Source organism: Thermobia domestica, chromosome 5, assembly GCF_964235325.1.
Source record: "Thermobia domestica chromosome 5, izTheDome1.hap1.1, whole genome shotgun sequence".
Classification (NCBI taxonomy): Eukaryota; Metazoa; Arthropoda; class Insecta; order Zygentoma; family Lepismatidae; genus Thermobia; species Thermobia domestica.
This window is the reverse complement of record NC_137458.1, coordinates 41726202-41739832: the sequence shown is the minus strand read 5'-3', so window position 1 is coordinate 41739832 and position 13631 is coordinate 41726202. Positions and strand designations below refer to the sequence as shown.

Sequence of the window (13631 nt, the reverse complement as noted above, 5' to 3'; positions counted from 1 at the left end):
GGAAGATCAGTAGAAAACTATTCGCTAGGAAGACGACCACATCGACAGAGCTATCCAGAGCGGATGCCAACTTCGAAGAATATTTTCAGAAATGCATCGCCCTTTCTTCTTCAGGGCGCCCTTCAGAGCGCCCTTCATACATACATCCAGGGCTGGATTTAGGGGTGCACCGGTGCACGTGCACCCACCCCCCTTCCTTATAAATATATACTATCTAAATTGAGAAGCTAGCAGTGAAAAAAAAAAAGTAACACTTTGCGAAACTTTCTGCCATTATGTTTTGTTTCGGGCTTAAAAGAAAGCAGAGCTTTGCAAAAGCAATGGTTTAAGTCCATTTTCTGAAAGTTGAAGGAAAAGGATTCACCAAGCAAAGTAATATAACATTTGTCAAGTGAGGAAGAAAACAGAATCCAGGAGGAGAGAATATCTTTTCCTGCATATCACTTGCGATCCTCTCAAAGATCAACCCCCCCCCCTGCTGTATGTAAAAGTCAGGGGTAAAGAAGATTGTCACATGTCAATTTAGGAATTTTAGTGTGAGTGTGATTGGGTGATTGGTAGTTATTGGTGCATCCCTCCTTAGAAAATCCTGGATCCGTCCCTATATATATAGGGTGGACCAACATAAACCGAACCGGACATGGAGAATGACAAACCGAAAAAGAACTCATGAATTTGACGTAGCAATTCTCAGCAATATTTCGTATTCGAGCTATGGGAAAAGCTCATTGATCTTGAAGAGAAAAAGGAGGAAAAGCGTAGGAGAAGGAAACACGACCTGCAGCTGTGACGAAAAAAAAAACTTTCACAGTAAAACCAACTACCAGTGTAAGTGCAAAAACGTCGCTGGCAAAGAACGCCAGGATGTTCATTACAAAGGAACTGAACTCAGAGGCCAAACAACCGAAAATAGTACAAGAAAAATCCATACCGACTTCAACAGTGATCTACCTGACAAGTTATCCATTCACGAACTCATAAAGAAGTTTGAGCAAACAGGTTTCGTGCTTGTTGATAAAGAGCATGAATACCCCCGCTGGAAATGTGCCGAGGCACAAAAGAAAAATATTTGCAAGTGGACGTTGCAGAACCGCAGTAAATCCACGAGATGTTTGTCGCAGTAAATGGGAGTGTCGCGAACAACATACCTCTTCATCCTGAAAAACCTTGATTAACCTGAAGCTAGACAAGATCATGGCTTTACAGGAGATGTTAATCTGCATATCATTCCAGACGCTTACAGTACTGCACATGGCCACTGCAGGAAATCAAAAGCAGTTTTCTCGATCCAAACCTGAACTTCATAACTAAGAAGACATGATTCCATCTCAGTGGATAAGTTAATTCACAAAATAGTACTGGCTCGTGGGAAAATAAAATCGAACTTCCTCTCATGTGTTATATTACCGACATCTTCGAGCTCCTTCTTAATCAAATGACACAAGAGAAACGATGTTTTGCGTATTTGCAGCAAGACAGCGCGCATAGTACACACCTCCTTGGAAGCATTCCTATCAATTTTCATAGCTGACAAAAATGTTTAGAAAGATATATGGCCTCCGAACTCTCCTGATTTATCCAGTTGTGATTTTCATTTGTGCGGCATAAAATGTCAGAGTTTTACGTAGTGTAGAAATCTAAGTAGCAAGATTTGACATTACAAATAGAAAATTAATATAAAATATCTGGGAAAGTCAACACAACTTTGTATTTTATAGTTTACAATTAAAGCCTGTCTATCTCAGGTGTGCCCTCGGAAAATATGCGAAACATACTTCGTCCCCACCCCCGCCACCCTCTGACGGAGGAAACCCTCCCGTTGCTTGGGGAAAAGAAGTGAATGACCTCATCTGTGTTGCCAATTTGTCATTCAGTCGTTTGGTCTTCACGAGTGAACATCGTAGACTACTCAGAGTGGCTAACTAGACAGAACAGAGCGAAGTCCATGAAATAATTCATTGTGACAAAGCTTCCGCATCCAACAATTGAAAGATCTCGGCCGCAGCAACTTGTCCCTTCTCTTTCGAGAGAAGTACGGGAAAACGCACATCGACAGTAGCGCCAGAGTTGGCACAGTTGAAATAGAAAGACTCTAGTTGTAGACTACTCAAGGGTAAAAGTGAAGTGGAACGCTGGAGGACGCAGATACTCTACATCCAAAAAATATCTATGGCGTCCCTCCACTTCCTAAAAAATTATAATAGGCTAAGATAGGCACGGGGGCGGCGTGACGTCATGCGTTCCCTTACCTTTTCAGATCCACTTTTACCCTTGGGGCTACCAGAATTCATACTTACACAATTAATAAATCATTGAAAATTGAAATTCAAGTTAAAAAAAAAACTAAATACTTATAGGAAGAAACATCAACTCAAAAAATAGGTGGAACTCATGCTAAAAATAAAGTTTGGTAACTAAGTAGATAGATATGCAGCATTTATAACATAGCATTTATTTGTTTGTTTATTTATTCAGTGAACCTCATTGATATGCATTGATAAAATAATGTTGAAAAGAAATTAATGACAGTGATAACTGCGGATCAATACGGAGCACTGACACTTTACGAATCTTCCACTCTACTGCCATCTATTGACATTTTCCGTAATAATACTTCACTATTGTGATATAGAGTGTCCTCTACAGGAACAATTGAGAACTTCAACGATGTGACTATTTTAAAGTTTTGATAGCCAGAAATAAAACAAAATCTGGCACAGATGTCAGCGAAAACTTGGACTAATGCCTTGCTTTTTTTCTTTCTTTCTTTCTTGATACGTCTTTCGTGCTGTTTCTTCATCGGAGAGGCGCTTAATGACATCTCTTCCAATTTATCAAGATTAAGTAAACAATTACATGACTTGTTTTATTCTTTTCTCATTTAGATACTATTTTCTTCTTACAGTGACATGAATAATTTTACATTATTATTACTTTTCATAACACTCATTATGGGCTCGTAATTTACGTTAAAGTATTTCAGCGTTTATAATAGTATATGACGGCCCACTTCGTCGGCAATACGCATGCCCTCATTCCATTGTAATCTCATCAAATAGGTAGGAGTCGTTTGTTTCTTTCCCTGACAATTTATTTATGAACTTCAACAACTGATTTAAGTTTGGTCTAATTGAAGATGTTAATGTCTGCGAAAGATGTAGATCACTGCTAAATATACTCAATACGAGTTAAATAAAATGAACAAACTTTAGGCCTATGTTTAGCAGAAGGGGTCCAGCTCTTTTCTCTAAACAAATGGTACAATTTTGGTAATTTCTGTTCACATTCGGTTAGTTTAGAGTAGATTAGGTTAGTTTAGGATAGGTTAGATTAGTTTAGGTTAGGATAGGTTAGTTTAGTTTAGGTTAGGTTAGTTTAGTTCATGTTAAATTAGTGCAGGGGTCCCGCATAATTTTCCAAAAAATGATACAATTTCGCTTATTTCTACTAATATTAGGTTAGTTTATGTTAGGTTAGGTTAGATTTGGTTACGTTATGTTAGGTCTAGGTACTTGCATCATTCATTTCTCCTGTAAATTTTGTGTTTTTTACGTGCTTCTGGACCCCTTGTACTAAACATACTCCAAACTTTATTTCTTAAAATTCGATACACATACTAACTGCCCGATTTTTTTTTTTTTTTTTTTTTTTTTTTTTTGACTGAACTACATGAGAGAGAAAAACCTTGTTATATCTGTCAATCACTTTTGCCTTGAGTTCAGCAACCAATCCTGTACCTTCAATCATCGATACATACTGACCGAGAAAATGAACAAAATCACTAAAAACTGATACCTGGCTGTGGATAAAATAGAGCCATATTTCAAGCAAAAATCATTGACAACATTTCAGTGATTATGGGACTTATCCTGTGACAGAAAGTACGATTTTAAGGCTGGATAAAGTTTAAGTATACGTTCTATAGCTGGCAGCAAAGACAGTTTTACTGAATGAAAGAACTTCCACGAAGTCACGGCATTCATGTAATATAGTTTCACCCTTCACGTACGGTATATATGTAAAAGTACGAATTTATTTTTTGAACCAGACTATCTATGCAAAATCGTAAGCTGTCTTGAGCAGTTTCTATATAGTTCTTCACCATGTGCGCAGCACAACCAAGACCCACAATTTCTTTGTTTTACGAATTCTGAAGAATACTGTAAAAATTCTTATCTTTCCTTGCTGAACCTCCAAAATTGCAGTTGATATTATCAGTACACAAATCTACAACTCGCCTTTCAATTTTGTACTCCTCTAATGCATGAGCGGAGTTAGGAACTGTCTGCTGGGGGGAGCAGAACTTTTGGTCGGCCTCAGAGCTGTGGGATACTTCCTAGACGCGTGTGGTAGGTGGCCATCTTATAGGTGGCATTTTTACTTTTTTGTCAAAAAGTTGGGGGGCATTGCCTCCGATGACCCCCCATAGCTCCGCTCATTCTCTTATGTCTTAAGAATATATGTGGACAGAACGTCAAAGGTATCTCCACCACACTGATCTTAAAAATCGAGAACTTTAACTTGCATTCCACTCGCGAGACGAAAGTAGTGTACCAACAATGAAAAAAATTCGTAGACTCATGATTTGAAGAATCTGTATACAGTATAGTACTGTATTATAATTTACTTGATCCAAGTCTTTCTTCATTTCTGAAATCGCGTAAGGGCAAATCATTCATTGGAATCGCTTTAGATTTGGTTCTTGAACACGAATATTGGGGTTTGGATTCTTTCTTGATGATCTTAGAACCACAGTATAGTGAAAGACCGATTATGTATCTCCGTGTCATGTTTCTGCTGCCACGAGGATTTGTTCCTTCTGCCCCAAATCCTTACCTCGAAAAAAGTAGAAACAGTTGCACTTAAAGAAACTGTAATCACCGTCGACTTTTTTCTTTCTTTCTTTTTTTTTTTTTTTTTTTTCGTTATGGGGTGACATGTTATTTCAGATATTCCACTGTTGGCAATGGAAAACTGAGGTGAACATTTCTCACAATATACCTCACTATCAGTCTTCTTTTGAACGTACAGTGAGACTAGTGAAACTTCATGTAGGGCTAAATACTCTTTCCATCGATTTTCGGAGCGTGGGATTATTCTAAGGAATAAGGGAAAATGTAGACCGGCACGAGGAAACATCTACTTAACTTGGTTGGCACGACGGTTGTAACTTGAAATAAGAAACCATTCCTGCTTTACCGACATCTCAACAAGGCATTTTCAGTAAAAACAGTGATTTGTTGATTGTTTTCTTTTTCTAACAATAATCTTTTGAGCAGAGTTGAGTTTGAAGACACAGCGGTTTATCGCTCAGAAGAAAGTGCTTGTGATTCGGGATGTTATGAATAAAGAATGAAACATTAAGATATTACAAATAGTTTAAATCAGGACACTTCGCAGAACATTTTTAAAAAGAAGGATATTTCTCGAATTTCTAAGTGTCTTTGCAACACGCAGGACAGCTCCTTCAAAAACAGTACTGAACTGCGGAAATCAGTACGTCTAGTCACCCTACATTATACAGTATAAACTAGTTAACTCTTTGTGATTCCCAACTAAACCTCTACTGGAAAAAAAGGGCGATTTTTCGCAAAATTGGATCAGGTGCCGCCAACCTACTAGCAATAAATTATTTTCTGCTGTTAAGCGTTTTATTATTTTTATTTTCTTCTTTTTAGCGTTTTTATCAGTGACAGATCTAGAAAGTGAAAACTTGGGGTGGAAGGCGGAAGCCAGACTATGATACATATATTACGAGTTGAGTATTATAAACTTTCAAAAACAGATAAATAATAGCTTAAATAAGCTTTTCACTCAAAAACTGGGGGGCCTCAGCCTCCGGCCCCGGGCTAGATTCGACTCTGACTTTTAATATATTTTTGCCTTTTAGTGCCTATTTTTGAATTCGGTTCATACTTTCATTTTAAAAAAGTTTTATTTTTATTTTTTATTTTATTTATTTATTTTTACTTTTGAGTGTGGTTTTGAAGTTTATTTTTCTTTTAAAACGTTTTAATTTTCTGCTTTTCAGTGCGTTTTTTAAAATTATTTTTAAAATACTTTTTTATTTTCCAATTTTCCGTTACCCAGCTGTTTAAATCTAAATTAAAGTTACGACACCAACTCCCTATAAAATGGATCTCCCTGTGAAACATACCGTACGTGAAGAAATGCGTAATAATTAGTTATTAGATTGTTGAACTTTTTTTTTTTTTTTTTTTTTGTTATTAATAACAGCCTTCCTTGAAAATAGCTCATTACATTAGTGAAAACGGCAAAGTAAAAGGAAGCGAGAGTATCCCGAGAAACCCCACGAAGACGTTGTTGTCCACCACAAATATACTTGGCTGGGGATCGAATCAGGGGCCCAAAACACCAGAGGTAAGCGCTCTACCACTGAGCTACCATAACCCTAGCTATTGTTGAAGATTGAAACTAAGTTACAAATAAGATTTTCTATACATTGCAATGTTAGTTTTAGACCCTTCTAACTCCTATACTATTTGATCACATTTCATATTTTTATTAACTACAGCTTAGAGCTTTACTTATATAGCCTATATACCATGTCCAAATCTTATAATAAATATCTATTCCTAATAAAAAAAAATAGCCTAAAAATATCGACAGTCATCAGATATGCCAGAAAAAAACATAATTTGTCAAGTAGCATTCTCCCTGGGTGAGTGGTTATCGTTGTGGCTTTATAACCGGTAGGTTCTTTGTTTGAAACACATTTCTGAAAACTATGATTTTTTTTTTTAATTCTTCATTGAAATGTGAGAAAATAGTCGATGAAAGAACAAGTTAACCGATCCTCACAAAACCTTACTAATATCTTAATACTATTACGTAGTCCTAAACGTTGTCTAAGATCGGAAGAGGCAGGTTACAGTTTTTGCAATATGAACAAAATTGAATTATAAAGCTATCTATGAGGCTTTTTATGTTTTTAATATTTTATCCGCTTTGTTTTATTATTACGCTCTTACTTAGTACTTTGCTTGTTGTATGGTTTCGATTGTATTTTTTAAAATAGCTTTTAAGGATGTCTGCCTTAATTCTTATTAAATTTACTCTGTTAACTTTTTGGGCTGATATTCAATTTGTATTTCTTTATATATACATCTTACTTTGAACATAATTTTTGTGTTTTCAGTCGCTCTGTATGGTTGGGAAACATAGTCGCTTACTCTGAGCGAAGAAGATAGGCTAAAATTATTTGAGAACAAGACCCAATAGGAACGGGAATGGTGAGTAGCAAAAACTTCATAACGAGAAACTACATAATTTATACCGCTTACCAAACATTGTTAGGGTCACCAAATCTAGGAGATTGAGATGGGCAGGCCATGTACCCAGAATGGAAGAAAATAGGAACGCTTTCAAAGTTTTAACTGGAAGTCCAATTGGAAAACAATCATTAGGAGCAGATGAGACGACAATATTAAGATGGATCTCGCAGAAATAGGAATAGAAAGTAGAAACTGGATCCAGTTGGCAAAGGATAGAAGTCAGTGGAGAACTTTTGTAAACGCGGCATTAAACCTTCGGGTTTCATGGGCCATAGAGTTACTTAGTTATGAAAAGTATTTGTCGGCCACTGGCCTTTTCGTGACGGAGATAAATAGACTTGGAGCAAAGATTATCCACTAAATACCTCGACAAATCAATCTGTGACTCAGTTGATCCTTAGTAAGGATTGTTCTTGGTTCGATTCAAGACCCCAAAAAAAAAATGTTTTATGGTAGCCAACGTCCGATCCACGCGGTTTCAGGTACATTTTCTCCTACCCATCTACCCGTTCTTAGTTATCTTTGACCTGAACTTACTTTCCGTCTCCATTACTCTACAAATCATGAAATGTGGGGTTAAAAGATTTTATTTAATTACTTTATAGATTCACATCTTACGAGGTACAGTAGACTATCGATTACCAAGGCTGAAAGGGAAGGTCTAATAACAAGAAAGCCAGATAGAGCGGAATTCTATAATTACTTACTTTGTCTCACTCACAGCATTAACGAACACATTTTTATATACCAAAACCCGCTATTATTTATGCCTTTTGACCTCTTAGTAAAGGTAAGTGATTTATAAATCCTTGTTATATAATGTATTGTACGTTTTAAAAATTTCTTACGGGAAAAGAAAGGCCAAGAATAAAAACATTCTACACATTTTAAGATAAATATAATTTACGACTACGACTAAATTTTGCATGTAATAGACGTAATTCTACTCGTGGATCCCTAGGCAAGTGACCATCGGGTCCATGAGTTAAGACGGCCCTCTAGCATAAGCCAAATAGTGTCCGTAGCATTCCCCACAGTTTGATTTTGTCCCTCCAAACAAAATTTCCTGGAAGAAAGCCTGTAAGTGAGGATCCTTATGAAAAAAAAAAAAAATAGCGTAGTATACACGTGTCATGGTATCGATCCCTTATTTGTAGTCAATATATATTAGGATCCCTGTAAAATTATGTAAGTCGCCTTTGGTGCCGTGGGAGACGCAGGTTCGATTCCTGGCGGGAGTTTATGAGATCTGGATCCTGCCTTCAGATGTAGGTCCACGTGTCATATGGCCGCCCTAAACTCAAATTAAGTCAACAATGATATAAATATGGGTAATAGAAATTACGTAAAAGTATATTTACACTCATTATATGCGAAGATTCCGGGTATTTAACACTATAGAAAGGTAGAGTGCTTTATACTCGAGATTTACACTTAGAATGAAACCATTATTACTCAGCCCTTGTAAAGATCTGTCCCAAATCCTTATTTCCAAACCTGCTCCTATGCTCCAGCTCATAATTTAGTTTACCATAACCCTTTTTGAACCACACGGGAAAGTATTTGACTATCCTACCCCTACAGGCCGGTAGCCAGCCCAAAAATGTAGGGGGGCCCGGCTGAAGTTAGGGGGGGCCGATCCAACCATAGTATAGTTTATCATCGTATTATAGTTCATTTGCAAGCCTACCGTGAAAATTTTAGGGAGCCAGGGAAAATTTAGGGGAGCCCGGCCCCCCTAGACCCCCCTGGATAGGGCTTGTACCCCTAATTCTATTAGTTTAGTGGCAGAGACCGCTTGTAAGGAACAGGGGTGTCATTTGGGAAGAGCAGAGGACAATTGCCCCCGGCCCCGGGTTTGGAAAATACATGATTTTTAATAAATTGTCTCTAATATACTAATTAAAAATGTGAAAATCTTATGTTGATGGACAATCTTCCCTGGAAAAACCTGAAATATCGTTTCTGGTAAGAGAAGTCAGACTGGTTAAAAAGTAAGTTCTATCGCTTCGAACTAAAAATTTAAGTAATGTACTACTTAATGTATCCAACAATTAGAACATTAGATAACTTTTCCTCCTTTAGTGACTTCCCTCACAAGCAGTGCCTAGTTAGTGGTCACGCCTAGTTACGGTAGGATTAGTGGATTATAGTAGAACACTCAGGTATAGAATACATGTAGCCATATTAGGCAACTGCATTCGCTATATTCTAGCAGAAGAAACTTTTTAATTCTTTAAATTATAAGATAACATTTTAGATGGTCTGTGTCCCCTTACTCGTATCACAACTCCTAGGAGAGCGGATCTTCTGTTTGTGAAACACTGCTATAATAAATCAGTAACATGAATGAATGAAAAGAACGTTAAAATGTCACATATAAGGCATAATATGCACATTCATTGAATCACAATGAAGAAAACATTCTCTTTATGTAAAATTATTCTCAAGAGTATTCACAGAAAATACATTAGTAAATGCTTTTAAGAAATTTGGAAAGAAAAATCTACACTTACTTGTTGTAGAACCCAACTCTAACGTTTCAAGTCTTTTAACACTATACATAAGACGCGCATGCACTAATTTTCACAGCATATTGACTGGCAATTAGATCCGAGCTTTCAGGTGTCGCAAATTTCCCGCAATATGTTTATCTCTAATGGACGCAAAGATACCAACCTAGAAAGGAAGTTTACTCTCTATGTTGTGTTTCAACTTTTTCCCTCTTAAGTTTTATTTTACAATAAATACGTAGTAACTCCGAGATTTTTATAATGAGTGAGCTGGGAACGGGGGAAGAGTTAGTTGAGTCTGGGCTATTGAGCAATGTAAACGTATAAACTCAAGAATATGCAGATGTTAAAAGACACTTGCCGTAAGAAAACGATTTAGAAAATGTCCTCAAAAATTCCCAAACATACACACACAAAAAAAAGTTCCCCGTAAACTTCCAATTGATTCAGACATTTCCCCAAACTTGAAGCAAAGTTGACAGCTCTGATTGAACGAAGGTAATTGTAACCCCTCTCTCCACCTTTCCCCTTTTTGTTTTTCGTAGAATATAAAGTTTTACATATGTTGTTGGTACTCACTTTGCAGGCGTTGTTGATTCCAGGATTCGACAAATATAGTACAAAACCATATGGGATATCTTGGAAATTACATTATAAACTACAGATTTCCCCCACCATTGTCAACAAAATGGATGACTAATATGTTTATATAGTCCAACTTTTCTAAGAGCACACTAGTCGGAAAAAAAAACTTTCCCTCTGGCACAAGGGAGAAAATATCTGGTTCTAATAGAAGTTTTCACGTAGAATTCAAATATGTAAACAGTTTTTCTTCATCATCCACCATTTACCCATGACACCCACGTGACCTTGAAAAATGGGTTATTTTCAGAAATTTGTTATTTACGTGCAGATAATCACACGTAAACTTCCACGGTAATTACAATAATATAAGCACTGTTTATACCTCATTGGATTCGCAATGAAATATACTTTATAATGATGTATACACGCGCCACCATTTTTATATGAGGGAAATTCTAGAGGGATTTTGTGGGAAATTCCCTCTCAAAAGTAGTTTATAAGAATTTTTAGTCTCATGTCACTATTTATATAGTAATACAGAAGCGGGAATTGCACCAAAACATAGATTTATGTCTACTCATAGATTTCTACATAAGCACTGGCGATAAGTCATTTAAAGAACTTCATATAAAATATAAAAAGCAATTTAGGAAGTTATTGAAAGAGACCAGGATAAAAAATAATGACTCACTAATAAATAATGCTGGAAACAAAAGTAAGGCCATGTGGAATATTGTAAGAAGGGAATGCAATTTAACTAGGAAAAATGAAAATGAACCTACTTCAATTACTGCTACAGATTTGAATGATTTTTTCATTAATAAAATAAATGAAATAGTAAAGAAGACTAAGGCAAAAACTCCTAGTAGAAATTTTTATAATTATCTGAATTCTATTCCTCAACCATCTTGTACTTTTAGCTTCAAATTAGTAACTGTTAAGGACGTTGAAAAAGCAATTTTGAAGATAAAAAATAGTAGTACCTGTGATGTATATGGTCTTAATTCTATTATACTTAAAAGTGACATACATTTTATTGCTGAACCTTTAACACACATTGTCAACAGTTGCATATTAGAGTCGATATTTCCTGATATGTTAAAATATGTTAAAGTAATTCCAGTACACAAAAAGGGCAATAATTCAGAATCTGACAACTATAGACCTATATCTATAATCCCTGTAAAGCCAAGCTTGTTGAAATATTACTCAATGATCAAATAGTTAAATATTTTGAGAGTAATTCATTGTTTAGTAGCTCCCAATTTGGGTATAGAGAAGGATTAGGTACAATTAAAGCAACAACTTCTTTACTTAAAGATCTTTTAGACAGTTTAGAAAGTAAATACTTTACTAAAGTTAGATTTTATGACTTGTCAAAAGAGTTCAACACGGTATCTCATACGATTATTTTAAGTAAATTAAAATACTACGGTTTTCAACATGATGCGTTAAACCTTATAAAATCATATTTATCAGACAGATATCAAAAAGTAGAATTCCATAATTCGAACTCCAAATACTTACAAGTGGGTTCTGGGGTACCACAGGGATCTGTTCTGGGTCCCATTTTATTCCTTATTTATATCAATGACCTTCCCAAAGTAGCTACTATTCCCGCTAAAGGCTATCTTTTCGCTGATGACTTTGGAGTCTGTGTAAGTTCTAAATCAATTATCGAAAGAGAACAATTAACCCAAAATATAACAACCGTAGTTGAGGATTGGTGTACTGCAAACCTTTTGTGTTTAAACCTGAGTAAAATACAAGATCTTAATGTTACATATAACAATGAAGATTACACAGAAAAATATTCTACAGTTAAATTTTTGGGATTTGAACTTGATTCAAAATTAAACTGGTATAATCACATTGAAATCACGGCAGCTAGTGTAACAAAGGGTATATACATGTTGAGAAAATTAAGAAGTTTCGTTAGTTTGAAAATCTTAAGAATTTTCTACTTTGCCCAAATCCACAGCTTTCTATCATATGGTACTATTCTTTGGGGTGGATCTAGTAACATTTATAAGCTTTTAAAGCTGCAAAAGAAAGCTGTCAGATTGTTATGTAGTCTTCCTTCTCGTAGTCACTGCAAACCTAGTTTCAAGCTACTCAAAATAATGACTCTTCCTGCTATTTTTGTTTTTCAATGTTTAATGTATGTAAAAGAGAATAGAGATAACTTCCCTGAACATTCCAGGTATCATTCATATAACACAAGATACAAAGATAATATAATGGCAGTGTATTACAATTATACCAAAACACAAAAGAGTTTTATTGGCACGTCCGCAAAATTATTCAACTCTCTCCCAAAAGCACTGAGAGATACCGAAGTGGGTACTTTTAAAAGTAAACTCAAATCACTCTTATTAGATAATCCAATATATGATATAGAAGAGTTTTACGAAATTACAAAGCAATTAAAGTGAAAAATTGAAGAACTATGAGAGAAATAAATAGACATGTATAGTACGAGTAGTTATCTATTGTATTGTGTTGTGATCGTTATTCTTTGTATTGGAATTACAATTGATATGTATTACAGTTATATCTTTATATATTTTTTCTTTCTTTCTTTTCTGTATCCATATTTGTAAATATTATGTATCCAATTTTTTCCTTTTGTTAATATTGTATATACATTTTAATCTGTAACTTTAAGATCTGACGATTGTAATGCTTTAGATGTCCTCTGAAGTTTCTGCAATAAAGACGATATGAATATGAATATGAATATGAATATGAATACTCAATAAATCACGTTAATTTCATGTGAATCGCGTTATTCTATTCAGAGATATAAATAGCTGTTTCTATTGCTAAACTAAACTAAACTTACCACACATGTACTTTAACAAAACCGTGTTAAGTGTTAACAAATGAACACTTACCTTAAATAAAATGTTTTAAATGTCGACTTCCTTCTGTGTTTGATTTCTGAAACATCTCTCTTGAGCGTCCAACAGTAATCCTAGCATTTGTGAACTCCTTTGTCCCTGGTATCGCTTCTCCCTGGTATGGCGGAAATGGAGAACTTTCATCACTAACGGCACGAAGATTTTGAAGAAATAAATCCAGGTGAGAGTCTAGGCAATGGACTTTAAGAGATATGTTAAAAACCCATTTCTATGAATGACTGCAGGAAGTTACTCACAATTTCACGTTAGTTTGGGGCTTTATGGTTTCCTAAAAATTCTCTGTTAAACCTTTGAATGAACACCAATCTGCTTTT

At 35.5% G+C, this 13631-nt stretch overlaps 1 protein-coding gene across 1 annotated transcript in view; it reads right to left on the bottom strand.

Annotated features, from left to right (window-relative positions):
- LOC145684638 (uncharacterized) overlaps positions 1-13386 on the bottom strand; it is a 70994-nt gene extending 57608 nt beyond the window's left edge. Inside the window, exon 1 of the mRNA XM_081757028.1 lies at positions 13291-13386. The gene's annotated coding sequence lies outside the window, so the exon portion shown is untranslated. The remainder of the gene's footprint in view (positions 1-13290) is intronic.
- Between the last annotated feature and the right edge of the window lie 245 nt (positions 13387-13631).